Source organism: Sinohyriopsis cumingii, chromosome 6, assembly GCF_028554795.1.
Source record: "Sinohyriopsis cumingii isolate HCF-2022 chromosome 6, ASM2855479v2, whole genome shotgun sequence".
NCBI lineage: Eukaryota > Metazoa > Mollusca > Bivalvia > Unionida > Unionidae > Sinohyriopsis > Sinohyriopsis cumingii.
This window is the reverse complement of record NC_142966.1, coordinates 15,514,911-15,535,244: the sequence shown is the minus strand read 5'-3', so window position 1 is coordinate 15,535,244 and position 20,334 is coordinate 15,514,911. Positions and strand designations below refer to the sequence as shown.

Below are 20,334 nucleotides of genomic sequence, written 5' to 3'. Positions count from 1 at the left end.
CATAGACTCAATATTACTGTAACACCTGATGAAGAGAAGATATACAGTGAACGGCTTCAGGACCTTAATCAATGTAAAGGTAAAGTCATATGCCTTGGAAAACATTAACTTTGTGGTATAACGTGACATTATGAATAGTGTAAAACAAATTTGCTGGTGTTACGTACGGGAACAGGTGCCCGACCATGTCATAAATGTGTCACTGGAGTCAAATTACGTAGTCAGTGTTGCCGGACATGTGGATTGGAACATTATCACACCCATAAACAAAGATTGTCATAAACATATGTGAACACCTGCAGTTGCAGAAATAGCTGAAACAGACAGAAAAGCGTGGAATACAAATACCAAGCCGTATGCAATGGATACATACTTGAATTGTTTAGACCCATAGTTGCACTGGATCAATATGCTGTCTCAGATATCTATCATTGATTGCTAATACAACAACTGTAGCTAATACGGCAATGGTACAACAACTGAAATAATGTGCACATAAGGGCAATATACGAATACCAGGATACTTGTGATATTAGTTTCGTTCGATGATCATACGTTGGAAAATACACCAATGTAAAATCAAGATGGACACTTGACAAATGTTCTCAGGTTGAGGGCTACATATCTCCCCACATCAACAGTTTCGAAGGTCGAGTTAAATACCAACGCTAGAGTGGGTTCATAAATGTCAGTAATAAATTTAAAGAATTCTGATAACAGATGTTTTAATTTGTCAATTTTAACAGTGTTATATCCATTGAGTGATAATCAAGACCAGCCCCAAAAATTTCGACAGCACCTGGGTGAACTTAATGTTGGAAATATTTCCAGTGCAGGTTATCAAGGCCACACTGAACAAATTTGAAACACTAGACCCAAGTATCGCTTTAAATGTGTTTATTTGGGTTAAAGTCTTTAATTCGCTTGGACTATCCACACAAGCACAACGCGAACGAACCCATATTGATTTGTTGTTCATGGGTGATATGAATGATTCAGAGTCGGTATCTCATTACGTATGGATAAAATATCTTGCCCTGTTACTTAACTGACACAACAAGCACAGGAGTATGAAATTTCCAAGCTGATGTTACATGCATTTATTTAACACATAATAATTCCACACTGAGCATACGTTTTACAGTGGTGTATTTAGTCAAAAACCTCAGCTGACATAATGTCACAAGCTGATTGAAACATTCTTAAATTTGTTGCACTACAACAAAATATGGTAGACACTTATATCATATACGTAGACTTTGAATGTCGCAACGTTGAAGTAGAAAGTTCTAATTTCAACCACCATGACATGACAAATAAAACAAATAGATCACAAGTCGCTGAACATGTCCCACAGTAGTCAGATGCTCAAAAGTCAATGTTGTATCATGGCCTGACATGGTTGAGGTTTTCCTTAAATCGCTCAAAGTTATAGCAAAATGGATTGGACAACAGCTCTATTCATCCGCTGACATGATTATGACCCGGGTTAACGTTTGTGAGTTTTCCCGCAGCCACTCATTGCTGGGTATGTGAAGAAGTTTCCGATGACGTTCTGGTTCCAAGGTTCGTAAACATTGCCACATCATTGGTGCGTGCAGAGACGCCGGACACAGCTGATGTACTTTACAATTACGAATTTACCAGAACAAAACAAAAAACGGTGTAGTGCTTTGTAACCTGCGAGGGGAATGATGTTCACTTGATTATACAAGCAGTAGCCACAGGGTCAAAATCACCAATAAGTGATAAAATCCAAACATGAAAAATACACGGCGTTTCGGTTAGGACAATTAAGTTTATCGATTCGTTACAGTGTCTGAATTCCTCCTTGGACAAGTTAATGAGCAATCTAAATTACAGGTTGATAATTTACCCCAGGTGCTAGAGCCCCAAACACTGGCTTGTTAAAGCGAAAAGTTGTATACCGATACTAGTACAAGCACTACTGGGAGACGTTTGCTGAAACTAAGTAGCCGCCGATTTGAAGTGCTTCAATCATCGTTGCCACATGAAGATGTATCCGCCAAAGACCACGCACACGCAAAGTTTGGTCCACTGTTGAATGCGAACACATGTGTTTTAATAATTTCGCGAATATGCAATGCACATGTACAAGTTAGAACCAGTACATTACTTCTCATTAGGTTTAGGATGCAGTGTTGTCACAAACAAAAATCGAATTGGAATTTCTCACCGATTTTGACTAACATCTGTTGACTGATCTTGCAAAAAACAACCAAACATAAAATGATATGACCCCACTTCCCCTAACAGTTACATCATGCATCTAGATCACAATAGCCTGTTTGGTTGGGTAATGATGCAACCGTTACCTGTTGGGGAATTTCACTGGACTGAATTAACATTCATAGACCGACAAAACACGTCCGCGATTACAACAGCAAAAGCGAACTTTTATACTTATTTAAGGTTGATGTAGAACACCCTGCAAAACTTTACTGCATTATGATTATCCGCTGGACCTAGAGACTTTATCGAAGTATGGTACGTGGCTAGATATACTGAATGCATCAAATTTGTTCCATGATAAACAGCTATGTACTACAGGCGAGAAATCTACAGTATTATATGCGAATGGGAATGTGAGTATCCAAGATCAATCGAATGCTTGGATTTTGCCAACACTCTTGGATGGCTTTTATATCCAGATGAATAGGGATCTGAGAACAAAAGATACCAATAACTTTGAAAAAGATTTCTCTAATCCCATGAAAGATTTCTCTAATCCCATGAACAATGTTTCGATCGGAGAAAACATGGATAATGTACGCAAACGAAATCGAGTCGACCATGTCCGCGATAGTGATTAAGGCAGGCTACGAAGATTGGAATATCTTTGATGGTGGGCTTCTTACCCGTTCGTAAGCAAAAGTCGAACCTGAATCTCACAAAACCAATATATGTTGGATCGTCCGTGCTGGATTTGTCAGAGCTGCTCATGTATGAGTTTTATTACAAGATTAAACCTTTTAACCAAGATTGGATCAAGATGCTTTATACCGACCGGGATTAGCTGCTCCTGCACATGACAACATTGCTGAAACAAGTTTAGTAAACGAATTTGATATCAGCAATTATCCGAATGAACATCCATTGTTTAGTAACACCAATAAAATGGTTGTTGGTAAGTTCAAGGATAAGTCTTCGGGTAAACCAAATGAAGAGTTTGTGTGACCACGTCCTAGGATGCATTCATTAATGCTTGGACCTAACAACATTAAAAGACCATTTGTGTTCCAGAGATTGTTGTGCAAAAGGATGTTTACCACGAGATATGCGTGGACTGTCTTTGGGACTCACGTGAATTGGCACATAAGGGAAATATGATACGGTGTCAGAAACATCGATTGGTTGCATGCTGGTTCACTTAAGTGAGTTTGATTCCAAGTGACGGGCACTCCCTGATGGATTCATCTCTTACGCTTTTAGCCATTATGCTATTGCAAATCAACTTACGGCTGACACATCAACGTGATGCTTTAGTACATCGAAGGAAATATTGGTGGTAGTTGAAATTTATCATGCGCAAATGCAAGACTGGGAGTAATTTATGCACCTAGTGACGACCCAAAATGGTAACATGGTGGTTGTCAGAGAGTGTCAATCCATTCTGAGACCATAAATACATCAACGTACCATACCGGATCGGTAGCATGACGTTGCCCACCTTTTAGCACTCCAGGTGCATACAGATAACGAACAAATTGTTTCTGAGTCTTTCCAACGGTACTGGCTGTGAAATAATTTTCTAAGTAACCTTGTGTCTTTTGTCGTATTACATTAGCTGGGTAATCCTATTAAACGTAACTTATTTGTTTAGTGCTAGTATGACTAATGTAAGCCGTGCAACCCATTCGTGAGACCGCTGAGACTTCATGAATAATTCGTAGGAGTACTGATGTCCGAATAACCGTTCCGCGATTGTGTGTTCCACAATAGCTTGGTCACGATGCATATTAGCATGTCCAAAACAAGCTCGCACACTGTGTTACACTGACAGTGCAGCAATGGATCCAAGGAATTCTTTACCAGAATCCACTTGTAATAATCGTGGCCATGCTAATGGTCTACGTACGTAGCTACGTTCGAGTGCATGAATTGAGTGAATAATCTTTTGAGGTCAACAGATCAGCTTATTTGTATCTGCTGGCAACACAGACAATATTTAAAGCGTATTTGTAGGTGTGCAATCGACCTTGTCGATCATGTAAGCGACCATGTGGAAGATATAAGGGTTCGGCCTGATGAACTTAATTCGGTATGTAGACATCATACGATGAACCGCGTGAAAATTTCATTGGTACAGGTAGATAGATTTTCAAGAGCGCGTTTGACCAAACATGTTAGAGCAACCCCGTGAGTAACCTTTGATATGCTTACTATCTATTCCACAGCGGTTTCTCCTTTCCAATACATATGCGGACTGTAGTATATTTTGATAATGTCCAGCTTTGTGTATCCATGGTCGGTTGTATTAATATAATTTACTTTTAATGAGTGGACGTTTGTCCACTAGAGAATCTATGATCCTCCATGTGCAGTTTTGGCTTTAATACCCCATTTGATGATCAATTTTGCGATTCGTTCTCTGATTGTTAGATTAGTGGCATTCAGGTCATGGACACGATCCAAGTCAGCGCGTTGACGTACACGGATATCTTTGATGTTTGGTACGCAAGGTCATTTTGGCAGCATCAACACGGTTTACAGGTGTTCACCGGGCTTTGGTTTGTTGTTAGAAACAAGTCGTGTATCCAGCCGTGTACCAGGTCCTCAGTAATAGTATCTCTGATTGTTCGTTTCACCAGGATATTTTCCACATGGTGTTAATGATAATCTTTTTAATGCAGCAGTGACTTCACCGCCAACTTTTTAAAGCCAAACATTTAGTCCTTTTGATGATCGTAAATGTCTTTGCTCCACATCCAACTTAAGTTCCCGTAATCGCCTTTTCTGCATTACATGTCTGAACTCGAGTTGGATTTTCAGTATGTGTTTTTGTGAGGCATGGCACACAATATGAAGACATGAATGCATTGTATGCTGTATTATTCAGTGGCATCACGAAAAAGAAAACGATTAGATGTTCAAGCTGTTTTTAATAACTTCTCGCCACAAGCAACACCTAAACCATCCAAACATGGTGATATATTTTCAAACTCAGTTCGTGCATTGATCATTGGCCCTGCTGGATCAAGAGAAGCACACCCGTTGTTGAATATGAATCAGGATGGATGAAGATCGATCCATTGTACGTGATTGTTCGTCAGAAATTAAACAATAACAAGAACGTACATAAGACTACAGCAACAAAACCGCTCATCACGTGCACACCAAACCACCACGTGCAAAACATATATCACCTGTGAAAATGTCAACGGAAGAACAAGTACAATTTAAAAAGTGTATAGGGCAACAACCTACACCCAAAGTTTGCACAGAGGAGGCACATTCGATATGATGAAACAAATAGAAGGTTGGTTACAGCAAAAAGCAAAAAATACACCTGCACCCACACAGGAAGAAAAAAATAAAATAAGAGGCCCCTGTTGACTGTGTGATTCATGTCGATTGAAAACACTGGTGGGATCAGTTCTTGCGGCAACGACGCACCAGATTGTCATTTATGAAGCCACATTAATTTGTAAGCCATAGCTCACCAATAACATCATGTACAGAAAAATAATACATATTGCCTATGATGCATGAACTTGAAAAATATATTAATTTATATTTCGACATCGATGATAAGTTCTGAGGTGGGTTCGCGCGAAATCTATACCAAGATGCAACGGGTTGTTGTAAATACAACCCAGAGGGCATTACATCGATGATCACAATGACGTCAACGAAACCGGAATTTAGTGTGACTTCATTTTACTAATTTAACCGCTGAGGAAACAAGCACATCAATAACCGCTGCACGTTCATTACAGATGGCCTAATATATGATCACAATCGTTTTGGTGATCTTTCCGCAATTAACACATTTGTGTTTTCACCAGATCGTGGATGAAGTTAGGGTATAGTAAAACGTCCTTCGGCGTGTATGACACTGCCTTAGTCGATGATGGAGTCAGATCAATAATTTCAGGGTTGACTGGTAAAGACTCGAAGATTTATATACATTAACATTAGCCTACACTCAGTTCTGCCATTGCAATTGAATCTCTACAAAATTTAATTCACATCGGACAATTGTCTTTGAGAAGAGTTCTTGGATGGCTCAAATTTATTCCGTACAATTAAACATTTTTGCGAGCATCACCTGTATCCAGGACTGGATATATTAGTCAGAACTACCTCAACGATGAAGATCAATTTAACCTGTGACGCCATAAGTGGTAGCCATGAAAGAATGTTTGAAACGACAGGCGTATAGCTCAGGGTTAAATATTGTTTGGGATTTCAGCAACTGTCGAATCAGGTTATTTGATATCAATTACTCCTGCAGCACCGTAACCTGAGTATTTTCCATGTCATAATAATAGGCTAATTCACTTAACCCTTGTAGTCCATGAACGTTGTGGATCATCGTGATGAGACTTTAACGATACAAATGTACACTAAAGATCGACCTGATATGTATTACAGTGTCCGTTGCAAGTGGACGTGTGAGAACCGTGCTCGTTGCTAATGCGAGAAATCCAGTTTAAGCGACATATTATGGACTTTGTTCGTGAATTGCTCACAGGTGTACCACAAACTTGTTCATTACATGCTACACCAATTGCTAAAAATATTGCAATTAGAGTCATTTATAGCATTGCTGCGGACAGGCAAAAACCTAGGCTTACCCCAGCAGATCTAGTGCTTTGAGATGACCCACGACGATTAGTGACTCGAGCACCACCAAATTCGGATACGCTACTAATAAAAGAAACAATGCCGGCTAAAGTTGTAAAATTAGCAACGAACCCTCTCAACAACGACTGCCTGATTCGGTGATTGCAAACCTGGCAATGGGAAGTGGATTACAGTTGATAACATGAGTAGAGTAGAGTGCCAATTAATGACGTTTTTGTCGGTCTGAGCAGTGTCACTATCACTCTAGCAACTTGCTTGGGATACTTCACATTCGTGAATTATTAATGCATTAATTCATGGGTTGTACAAAGTGTGTAGCTTGCATGCTAAAATAGGCACAATTCATGGGGATAAAGTTGCTTGCGTACTGCGTTTTCTGTTTGATTTCTTACACTGTCGAGCCTGAAGTTGTTATGAGTTTATATGAGAATAACTGTAGGAATACCATTTACGTATCAAGGTGTTAAAGGTACATTCCCTACGGAACCAATTTTGCACTATAATATGTCAAATTTTAACATGAAAAAGTATTCGTCGTATCTTAAAACTATTTGAACTCTTTTTATAACAGCGTAGTACAAACAACCACCCAGATTGTCCACTTAGATAAACAGTTAGGATTTTAACTTCTGTCGAAAGCTAGTACTTGTTACTCTCACTGAAGTAGAGTTTATGAAAAAAAGGCTAACATTCCGAAGATTAGAGACACGTCTTATTGTCAGACATCGTGAACGCATACGCGATGTTTACCTCGGAAGATAAATGAGCCCCACACCTGCAATGATACTGAAAGAAGTTTTAAGGGATGATTTCGCATATTGATTAAAATGAGCAAATATTTTTAGTCACTCTCATGTGCACACATTGGTGTATATTTTATAAACTTACTGGTATTTCTCGCGGATGTCAAGTTACCGTCGGTTGAAAGTTTCTTTTGCCGATAGCTACATAATATATCCGGATCAAATCCTATGTTTGACGAGTTGTAAATCTTCATGGAATAACACAACCTTATATCCTGTGGTCATTTCGAATTTCGGGCTAGAAATGGCGAATATAAAGTACCGGCAAGTTCCTAAACTGTACGTCTTTTGTTCCGTAAAGATTAGCCTGCATTAAAATTGCACATTGTAATGAAAACGTGACATTAAACCCACGAATCGTACAAAAAAATATTTGGGACTTTAATATATCGGATTATTGAACACCGTACAGGAAAGAACATACATCATTTTGAAAATTATCACGCTTACGTCAGGGTTAAGTGTGATGCAGTGCTTTATCATCGATGTAGATATTGATGCGAAAGACATGGCTGAGCTTGCCCAGGTAGGTTAAAACAGCTGCGATATTGCTTCTGATGAGAGGAGTCAAATTATATGCATATCTTCTGAGACGTGTTTTCTATACATGCGAGACTATATACATACAAATTGACGATGTAATGATTTAATATTGCAGTTGAGGAAATCGTCATAATATGGGGCAGCAATTTCTTTGTGTTACCTGTCTGTGTTTACCTCGATACTATAGTTTAAATGTTTTCCAAGAATAAAATGTAGTTTGGTATTGTTTTTCAGATTTAAACATATTAAAATGAACAAAACGATACCATCTTAGTACAGTTTATCTAAGCATCAACAGTTAGGTATATAATAGTGTTAGATGCGGTACAAGTCTGCGTCGTTTGCATATTTACGTATTAATTTAGTTCGTTCGTTTAGTTTCGGATCAGACTAGGCAATCGGAATACTTTGGGTAAAGCACACCACTAGGTGTCTTGCAAGTTGTGGATCAATTGACATTGAGATCTGCTGCTATATGTCTTAATTGTCTGCAATATCACTGGTGTCGGAAATGTGTATCCGTTGATATTTCCATTCAAATTCGAAATGTAATTAAATCATTACTTATAACGAAGAGTTTCTTCAGCACTTTCCCACCGAGTAATTCATTGTTCAAGGCAGTTCACTTTTAACTGTCTGAGGACTTATTTTGGGAAACGTTTACTTTTTCACGCAACGTTTGGAAATGTAATTACCGGGTATATTTCAATTTGTGGTACAAAAAAGCCTATTTACATATTAGTTAAGGTGATTGTTACTTCACACGGTGACTTCAGGAATCGTCTATATTTTAATTTTTAGTTCAGCTTTCATCAGTTATACTTCTCTTTAGAAACAATATAATTCTTATCCCATTTCCGAATCTATAATTTGCAAGCCAAATACTGAAAGCTTCACTGCATTCCTTAATGATTCAGGTGGGGTGATAAGGAGCACATTACGGAGTACTTTTACAAGCATTCCACGCCTATAATACAGGTGATAAAAATTGTACGAATAACCCGTCGAATAATGTGACGTAATCAAGGTCAATCTTGTTTGTGTATCTAGTGTTTGATTCATACCTAAGACAAAACTTTCGTAGCAGTTTTATTCAGGATTGAGTGATTTTACGTTGATACTCTTACGGTAAGATTATCCTATATCTTTATCGATATGTTAAGAACTTCATGGCATAAACCATGAAATGTTTTTAAGTACTCGATAGATAATACAGTAAAAGGTAAACATCAACAAGGAAGTAAAATAGAAAGTCCTCTTTTCGTGATGTGTGATAATTTTAAATGAATCGTGGCCTTGAACACCGAGATCTAAATTCGCATGAAAGATACAACACAAAAAAGTCCAGTGAAAGTTCCCCCAAATTTTTCCACTCCGTAAACGGGGCTCCATTGGGAACTGGTCACTTCAATGTTCGCAATGGGGCTGTTTTGATGCTAGTTAAACGTCTCAATGTCGGCCATTTCCATAAGTCAGCCACATTTTTCTGGTACTAGTAGTGTGCTATCTTGATATGTTGAGATCTATTTACTAAATTGAGCAGTACTACTGGAATATACGAACGTTGATTGTTTTTGTTTATAATCCAGTGATCTTGCACATGCCCAGTGCAAAACACTACATCCGTCGACAACTTCCATGAGTAAATAACACGCTTATGGCCGGATTGATAACGATAAACCATAATTATCTGTTCAATATATGAAATTAACTGATGCTGACAAAAAAGATATGACGAGAAACTAAATATACAGTGACAGAAAGTACCTGATCCATACAAAAAAGCTGACAATCTTTGGGAAAATTCGTGGGCAAAGTGGCTGCCTATTCAATACGGAGACATGAAGTTACCTTGTAAATATGTCTGGGATCTACACGGTGGAGTCCATGAAATTATAAATAGATAAACGGCTAAAACATTGTGTCTGGACATGTCGAAGCTCAAATGGTCATGTAGTTTGCAAACAGTCATTCGTGTGCTTTGTAAAGACAATTGTGATCCCCTCTCAGAAAGTGACTGACAAGAAACAGTTGCGTCATTGCTGGGTGTGCCTGGACAAAGCTCAAGGATACATGATAACATCCCTTTGCTCTTGCAAGGCAGGGTATGTAACTGTTTACAATTATTCGTTAGTATAGTTAAATTTAACTGTTCTAATAATTAAGGTTAAATTTAAGCCTTTATTGGTGGACAATGCAAAGAGTGGGTAAATGAAAGGAGAGAGAGAGAGAGAGAGAGAGAGAGAGCATGCACATTTTCAGTCTTAGCATTTTATATTAGACATTAGTAAGACACTTTTTTCCTATCTCATCTTATCTTAATACAAGTTTCCGAGATGAGTTTAGGGTCTGTTGACATTTATGGTGTAAAACTTATCGTTTTGATTGCAGTTTTGTGAAGCTTGCAACCAGTGTTATTCAAGATGGAGGCTGCTGTAAAACTGAAACGGAATCGCCCCTCCATGACTAGTACTGCTTGTTTGTAGAATATATATCATCGTTAAAAGTGAGAAACTAAGAAACATGAACTTCGACAGACCAAGACCGGATGCAGTGCTCAAGAGACAGAAAAAAATGCAATCAAGACACAGTCAGAAATGTCTTTGATGAGGAGACAACCTTAAAGGCAGCTTAAGCGAGTGTATCCCAGTGCCTATATCCTGACCAATGACTATTATGATACCGATACTGATTCAGATGATGAAGAAATGCCACCTAGATGCTGAAAAGAGTGAATAAGGTTGGCAACCTCTCCCCCTCCAAACTGAAGAGGTATTGTCAGGATAGAAGGAAAAAATTGGTGATACCAACCAGACTGGCAAAACATTTAGAAAAGATGAATCGGTCTCAAGTAGAATGTGTACTTTGGAGAAATCAACGAGTTGGCCGAATCACAATCACAACCACTGTGGCAACGATATAAAGAACATGAGGGTCTCACCTTTCCCATCTAAGACATTATTGAATATGACGATACATATCTATCATCTATTGAAAATGTTTGATATGGCATAAGGTTTGAAAAAATGTGAAACACAGAAGTATTTTCGGTTGCATGAAAAGACCTGAAAAGTTTCAAATGCGAGATAGTAGATGTGTTGTTGATACTGTTTTTCCTGTGTTTGCTGCAGAACCAGATGGAATCAAAACATGTGTATGTCATGGGGAGAGACTTGTAGACGTAAAGTGTTCATTGAAACAAAGATATATAGATACTACTGCAAACCATTAATATAAAAAAGCTTCTTAGAGCAACACACTTTTAAATGAGACGCCAGTCACAGATATTAGACTCAGTTACAGTTTCAAATTTATATTTGTCAAAAGACATTATGTGGCTTTATTGTACACACCAATTATGGGATATTTAATTATTTTATTTTATTATGATCCAGAATTTCGCCAACACATGGTAACAAAGTGCACCGAATTTGCGTATGATCTTGTTTTACCTGAAATTATTAGCAAGAAAAGGAATCCCAACAAGGAAAACAATTAACGCAATTTGTAAGTTAGATGTAAAATATTTTCACATTTTATTAAAATTCAACTGAAATAAAACAAAAGTCTAATACAGTGTTAAATTGTCATTATCTTTCATGCATAAACACATTAAATAATGTTATAAAGATAATGCCTTTTTGAAACAAAATTCGTGTGTTATTATTGAATAAATCACATAAATGTATGTAATTTTTTTTCAATTGGTCTGCTGTTGAAAATGTTATTTTGGTTCACTCGAAATGATGTCATCTGACCAATTTAATCATTATTTTGTCGTAGCCCCACACATTTCTGGAATGTGACATGCATATTTTATCAGAGAAATAGGCATGGTGTGTTTAAAAATTTCGCATCTTTCTTTAGTCCAGTGGCTGTTGCAACGTGAATTCTAGTCCTGGATAGTTGCTTTGAAAACTCAAATTCTCTTTGTGAAAATTTCTTCTTCCCTTTAGCAGCTTGGGGAATGACAAGAAATACCCCCTTTACAGCTAATTCCTTTGATATCAAGTTTATTATAAAATCCAAACTTTCTTGTGATTTCCTTATCAAAAACCCTTCTACCCCTGTCTTTGGACAAGAAACTTATTGCAGAATGTGGTGTAATACCAATTAAAGAGTTTAAAGTGTTATGGTTGTTATAGTTAGACTAACGTTTGTTTTCATTTAGTAGCTTTTGTGATATTTTTCTTGCAGATTTGTATGCTCCTGCTCTAGTTTCCTAATTTATCTTCAACAGGATCTGCCATCTGATCTGTTTCTGCAAAAATTAAAATGACAACCTTATGTTGAGAATGTCAGCAATTGCTATAATTGTATATATTCAACGTATTATTTAATCATCAAATTGAATGTTGGTCATCATTTCACAAAACACTAACATGCCTGATCATTTCATTAGCGTGATCCAAAACGCAATGTTTTAAAACACGACCTAAATTAAAGTTTTTCAGCATGTATAAAACAATTTCTTTAAATTTTGGCAGGTTAGATCCTAGGATCAAGAGTGCATTTGCTACTATGTCCTCGTCATAATTTATTGCGTTCTCAGTCACATCTTCTGAATTGAGGGCTAAGGGCAATCAACGTCTAGAGATCATTTGTAAAATAAAGAAAATGGTGTGATTCTATGTGCCAGTCTAAATTAAAAAAACTGCGTACATTTTATCTGTGGTCAGACTCTGAAGAAGGTTTGCCTATAAGAAAGGATTTATTCAATGACAATAATGTTAATACTATTGTACATACCTCTTTATATTCTCTGGTTTGAATGTAAAACAGTTGTACAATATGGGGCCCTTGGGCATCTTAGACGCTGAAAAGAACTGAGAACAATATTGGAGCTTGCTTAACTTGATAAACACACCTACAAAAGTTGGACAAATTAATATTTTACACATGAAATGCATACAACGTATAAAGAAGTATCTTTACTCCAACTCCCAACTGCAAATCGGTACATTCCTCAAATAAAAAGACAGCTACACAGACGATCGTGGTCTGAAGAATCCCGTACTTTCTTCTTGTTGGTCATGCATGTTCGTTTAGAGCCTCTTCCCATCTTTTTCTTCTCTCGCAATCCTTCTGAAGTTAATAAAAGTGACCCCAGATCCCTTCTCAAATCTCTTTGTACAAACGGGTATACTACAGCTGACAGGCATGCTTTTATTCTTTATAATTTATGCTACGATGACCATCAATAGCGTATTTGTTTCTGTCAACCAGGATTAGGCGGAAGTTCGCGTAACATCTCTCATCATGGTGCATTTAGCTTTAGATTGTATGTTTACCGCTTTGCGTACCATCGAACTGTTCCACTAAACCGATACTTCATAACATTCTGTCAATAAGGGATGTATAGAAGTTCCCGAGCAGTTTAATATTATTGAAAGCATGTTTTCATTTTTCAAGATCTTTTTTCTTTTCTAAATTTTAACAAAGTAAATATATTGTTCAGAAACTAATTTAAAGGCACAATAGTGCAGCTGAGGGTGAATTTTCTTGCAAAAATGTTGGGACATTTATGTACATCAACTGATTAAATACTATTTAAAAGGCATTTCTGGGGTAATATCAAGTACGTAGGGGTTCTCGTCATGAAATACGAGCTCTCTGAAATTTTCGTACGTAGAGTTACGAATCTATCGTCTCCATGTTGAAATCCCGCTCGGCAGTGATCGGCAGATCCCGAATGAATAACACACATAATTCCGGTGACCGAAATTTGCATAATTATAGGCCACATTGTAAACACTGAAGATGATGACCTAAAATACAACCACGCTACGAGACCGCCCAAAATGTCAACAACGGTGAGTACGATCTTCTTCTGATCTCGTTCTTTTCTTCTTATCCTTTTCCTTTCTGATTTTAATTTTGAGAAGAAACAATGAAATGCATGTAGAACTACATTTACAGTTATATTTCAAAGGTTTTGTGGTACGAGAATAATTTAAATCGACGTGCTCTGTACAGTATTGCAAAACCCACAGGTACTCACTCTATTTCTTGCCCAGTAGAATTCGTACTCCCTCTCAGTTTTATAAATGAAAAGCATCAGGTATATTTAAAAATGCTCAAAATTGAGTATTTTCAGTGGACCCCTAACACCCATCTTTCTGACGTTTCAAACAAAGCGGAAAAGAATTTGTGTGCTTCTCCAAGTTAATACTTTACATACACAAGGTTTTAAATAAGCTTTTCTTTTAAATCTGCGACTAGAATATGGAATCCAGGTTCAAAACTCGGGGCCAGATCATAAAAAGTACACACACACAAACGTACAGTCACTTGTCAGCCGAAGTTTGACCACAACTTTATTCTTGCACATGTTTATTGGGCATGTGCACACTGAGTAAATAGACACATGGACTTTGCTTTGGTGCCCATTCGAGGAAAGTAGGGGCCCTTTTTAAATTTTGGATCCCCACCCCACACAACACTTGACCTGATCCAGCCAAAAATAAACTTCCATCAAATCACAACCTCTCATGTATTAATTTCTGATCCAAAGTTAACACTATATTCCTATAGGTTTGATAAGTAATCATGAATATATTAGTTGTCAAATTTTGAAATACATTTACATATTAAAATTCATTAGATAGACTTAAATCAGCTCACTTTCAAGCTCAATTCTAGAGTGACCTTTAAGAGGAAGAGGGAGAGGAATGATGAGGCATGGAGCAAGAAGTTGAAAAACCAGATGGGGGAGAGGAGGAAGACATGCTGTGCAGCCTAAAAACTGAGCTGACCAAGCTCTACACATAGTTCAGACAAGGCAGACAAGAATGAGGGTAATTGTTTATTTATATCTTGCAAAACAAATATTGATAGATATTGAAAAATGTTTGGTACTAAGTAACTTGGCAAAGACTCTAATATCTATGTCAGTAGTGTTTTGCACAACTTAGAAAATGCATACTTGTATTAGAGGATTAGTTATTTTACCAAACAATGTATGTTCAAACTGCTTTAATTTTTGTTGCTACTCAACACCCTGCCCCAATATGATTTGAAAAAGGAAGACTATGCACAGATACCATAGAAAATATAGAGGTCACCTCATTTATATGGCCACCTTATATAATACCAAAATGGTAAAAGTATTATGGAGACAACCTCATAGAGTACCCCATTGCATGATGAAATACATATAATTGATATGAAACTAAATGCAAAAGGTTTTAACATGGGTCACTTAAATGTACAAGGTATAGTGGAAAAAATAGAACAGATTAAGTTAATGTTGTCTTCCAAGGAAAATAATATGCATGCTTTAGGACTCACTGAAACCAAATTAAATGCTAGCCACAATGATAATCTATTTCACTGTCAAGGCTACAATAAACCATTATGCAGGGATAGAGAGACAACAGTCTTGTATACATTACAAGATGTAAATACAGAAAGGCAACCTGACATGGGGTCACATGAACTTGAGAGCATTTGGGTGGAATTGCTCAAAATAATGCAGAATCATTCCTAGTTGGTTTCATTTATAGGTCACCTTCCTCCAAAGCAATTTGGAATGATAACTCTTTGAAACAAATAGAAAATGTTCATGAACAGGAGAAAAAAAACATACATACTCAGCAGTGTAAATAAGGACCTACTCAATACTCAAATAAGGAGTAACTGGATGGAATTTTTTTAATCATTAGGCCTAGTCCAGCTGGTAAATGAGCCCACAGTGTCACACGTGTAACAGAAATATCAAGCACTCTTATTGATCACATTTATACCAACCTACCAAACATTGTGGCTTATGTTAATGTGCCAAATGTTGCTCTTGGTGACCACTATCCTAATTTTTTGACAACAAAGGTTAAATGCAACAGAAATAGGAAAATACACACAAAACTATCACTTACAGATCTTTCCAAAATTGAAGTAAATAACAATTTCAAGATGACCTATATAAAGTTCCATGGAATATCATCCAAATTTTTGATGACATATGTGAAGCTCTAAAAGTGTGGACTGATTTATGAATGTAGTCTCTAAGCATGCACCACTAAAAGGACATTGAGTAAAGTATGAAATCCAGCCTAACTGATTTACTACTGAAATTCTAGATACTATGAAGACACGAGACCAATTGAAGGCTATGGGAAACCATGCACAATATCAAGTATGGGGAAATAACATAACAAGTATGATTGAAAAGCTAAAAAAAAACCTTTTTATCAATCAATGCTTGAAAACACAAAAAGCAACACAAACTCCATTTGGAAAGTCTTCAGTGAACTCATTTGGGGCAACACACAAAGATAAGTCAAATAAAATTCACTCACTTCTGGTAAATGACACAAAAGTCACTGATGACACTGACATTGCAAATGTTTTGAGTGATTTTTTTCACTAATGTTACCACTAAGTTAAAAGAACCAGTGATAGAAAACAAATATAATGAACTGAAAAATCCCTAAGGAGGTATGTTTCTCTATCCCACAGGTATAAAAAAAAAACTGCTAAAAAATGTCTCAGTAAACTTGATATCAAGAAAGCTACATGACTTGATCAGATTGGTCCACCACTCATTAAAACTTCTGCCTCAGCTATTTCAGACAGCATAATATTCATAATCAATTTAAATATTGCAACCTCATCTGTCCCCAAAATATGGAAAACTGCAAAAGTAATGCCTATGCACAAATCTGGTTCTAAGAATGATGCTGATAACTACCAGCCAATTTCAATACAACCAAAACTTGTAAACATTGATTGAAAAACATGTCCATGACTCGTTCATGTCATATTTAACGAAACAGTTGCTGTTACACCCTTTTCAATCAGGCTTTAGACAGAAACATTCATGTGAGACTGACTTGATCTCTCTAACTGATAAATGGCTTCAACCACTTGATCAAAGTTGAATAATAGGATCTCCATTTGTAGATTTCAGGAAAGTTTACGGGTTGGTGTACATGAAATTCTTTTAAGAAACTGAAAATCAACCAATGTGATTAAAGCACAAATAGATGGTTTACTTCAAACTTAAGTGAGAGAACACAACATGTTTATATAAATAGTGTTCTGTCGGAACCTGGAACAATTAGATATGGAGTACCACAAGGTTCAATTTTTGGTCCATTACTATTGATACTATTTATTAATGGCCTACCACTCTTTACTAAGGGATTCAATTTCATTTACAGATCTCTGTGCAGATGACACAACATTGTCAGACATCCAAAACACAAAGCACAAACTATAAATTTATTTACAGGATGCCCTAAACAAACTGGACAACTGGTGCACATGCAATGGCATAGTGGTAAATACTGGAAGAACTAAAATATTACTTATCTCAACATGGCAAAAAAGAACAAATCTTAGTAGTGATAAACTATGTCTGACATGGAAGGATACAAATTTGCAAATGGTTTGTCATGATAGACTACTTGGTGTTTTGGTAGATAATAACCTATCATGGACTGAACATGTCAGTAAAAAAATTTAATTCAAGTTTATGGATTTTCAGTAGGATAAGGTACAGAAAACTGTTTTATAACAGTTACATACAACCCTATTTAGACTACTGTAACACAGTGTGGAGTAATTCAAATGATAAAATCATACCAAAGCTGGCACATCTTAAAACAAGTGCATTCAGGCTATATCAATCCAGAAAGTAAGCAAGGAAAATTTTAGCTGGTAAGTTAAAATTATTACCTATTAAAGACTGAATCCGGTTTAGAAAAGCCAAATTAATGTACATGATATCCAATAATAGTGCTTCTGAATATTTACAATCACTATTCAGGTATAGCTACCTGGTAATACTCAAAAAATGTTTCCAGTACTCTGGAATAGTATTCCAGTTGACAATAGAAATGCCAACCCTATTTCCTTCTTCCAAACCAATAAATACAGCAGCTTCAGAGATACACTTAAAATAGATAAATTCCTTTGTATGAGGGCCTAAAGGTAGATTAGCTAAAATCATTTCATATATATGTATTAGTGATCTACGCTAGTGGCATACAAACATTCAATACGATTAAGGTCAGCTTGCTCTTTTTTCAATTTAATTAATAAACCAACTTAAGTAATACATTAGCTTTATTTTTTTTAAAATACAAAATGGTAACAAAAAGTCTATGCAATCTTACTTTGGAGTTCCGCAATTAGACCTGACTAGATTGCAGTTTTTTTTTAAAATTAGACATGTACAGAATTTATATAGCCATTTAAGTCTTGTGAAATAAATACTACACTTTTATTCTTCTGTTTTAAATATGATGCATGCCTTAATGTGTATTTCTAAAGCCCCAAAATATGTCAAGATAATGCTATATATGCAATATCATGATAAACATAAGGACTTAATAATCCTAAATTGTTTTATTTATCCAAAATTTAGACTGACATGAAGGCTTGCAAGAAACTTTTTTTTTCCTTCATATCTGATCTAACATTTTTGGGTAAGAATTTTAATTGCCCAGTCTGCTTGGCATTCAATGTTTCCACCTTTGAACTGGTGATTACTGCAAATGATTTCTGTATAACAAATTTACTCGATTCAATGGCAATTTTGAAATTTCTTTAATTCTTTCATAACTTTTATATATTCCTTGAGCGTGTTATTGCCAAAGCTTAAATTTTTTATGTACAAAATGTATATCACAAAAGGTATGAATAGCTTGACAGGTATGTTGGCTACATTACAGAAAACCTCTTTCTGTAAACACGATATGTGTAGCACATGTCTCTGAATGTACAACTTGCACTTTGTACCAATAAAATCAAAATACTGCATCAATTTACAAAGAAAATTAAAACTTTGATAGTTACTCTTACAATACAACATTTACAATGAATTCCATTTCCAAGGTGGACTCTCAAAGATTGATAACTGATGTACATATATGATTGTTGTAAATGTTATTTCTTTGCAACCACTGTGAAAGAATTTTAAAATTGTAAGCCGTCCAAAAACAGACATGCAAACATATGCAAATGATAAGGACTTTGTTTTAATTTACAACTGATACTCATTGAGTAGATTCTTTTCATTACCTGATTTCAATGTGGGTACCTCACTATGCTAAACAAATCTATGCTGCAATCAGCCATTTCTATTTGATCCCAATGCAGGAGTCTCTGACTTCTAGAAATGCTCCCCAAAAACTTTGAGCTGTCCATCTTAACATAAACTATCAGTTCTAGTTGCGATGGAACTCTCAGTGTTCATGTCAAAATAAAAACCATGTGCAGTTTTGATCCACGTGTATTTCAAAGTGGAATTTGCTGATCGAAGATGAATAACATTTGAATAAGCGCATGTTCCTATTATTTCTTAAAATATATTTTTTCACATTTTAGAAATAGCATATTACAATTGGAATAATTTTTCAGATTTTTCAAGATATTATCCTTGATGAGGCTGTACTTGCCTTGTCCAGGATGTACAGACGAAATGTTCTTGTCCTCAACGATAAAGTTGACTTGATGAGTGCCAACAGTCATGATACCTATAGGCAGTTCATACTACGGCAACATGGAAGGCTGGGGTCTGGACAGAGACATGTAATTCCTTCTTACTGTTTCTGGCAGATACATGACAAATATCCAGATGGACAATACACTGGCTTCATCCCCTCTAGGCTTGCATGAACTTAAACACTTTCTTGCATGTATGAGTTTGTATATAAATGAATCCAATTGATTTTATTCATTGCTTTCTTATAAATGCACATAATATTGCATCAAACAATAATGTTTTCAGATTTTTTTTAAACACCAGTCTATTTCTGCCTATAAACAATGTGGGCATGAAGATCATAAATAATCAATATAAAAAGTTTTCAGCAACTGAAGATACAGTATTATACATTATTTTATTTTCAACTACTGATATTTCAGGATATTATATAAAGTCTAACCTGCCTTAGCTGACACCTCCATATATCAGACACTGTTCATATTTTACATAACTAAAATCGAGAGATCTCCTTCACCACACCAAAACTAGAGTTGATGGTGGTTCTTGAGGTGCCAGTTTTCTACAAATTCTCCTGGGATCATCTTCCTTTAGTTCTCTTCTCCTCTGCATACCCTGCTTTCCCTCAAGTTGACAGATGAGGGCTTTGTTTATAAGCTCCCTGATGTGGGAATGTTTTCTTTTCCTTGCAAGGGTAGACGGACCATC

The 20,334-nt window shown here is 36.3% G+C and overlaps 3 long non-coding RNA genes across 3 annotated transcripts in view; all 3 read left to right on the top strand.

The window, feature by feature from the left end:
• The first annotated feature begins 9,218 nt into the window (after nt 1–9,218).
• Nucleotides 9,219–20,334, top strand: part of LOC149796414 (uncharacterized) — a 48,938-nt gene continuing 37,822 nt past the window's right edge. Inside the window, exon 1 of the long non-coding RNA XR_016421430.1 lies at nt 9,219–9,305. This is a non-coding gene — a long non-coding RNA (uncharacterized LOC149796414). The remainder of the gene's footprint in view (nt 9,306–20,334) is intronic.
• LOC149796416 (uncharacterized) lies at nt 9,328–11,746 on the top strand. The gene is made up of 2 exons (XR_016421429.1): nt 9,328–10,282; nt 10,569–11,746. It is a non-coding gene; the product is annotated as an uncharacterized LOC149796416 (long non-coding RNA).
• Nucleotides 14,789–19,863, top strand: LOC149796415 (uncharacterized). The gene is made up of 2 exons (XR_016421428.1): nt 14,789–14,974; nt 19,542–19,863. It is a non-coding gene; the product is annotated as an uncharacterized LOC149796415 (long non-coding RNA).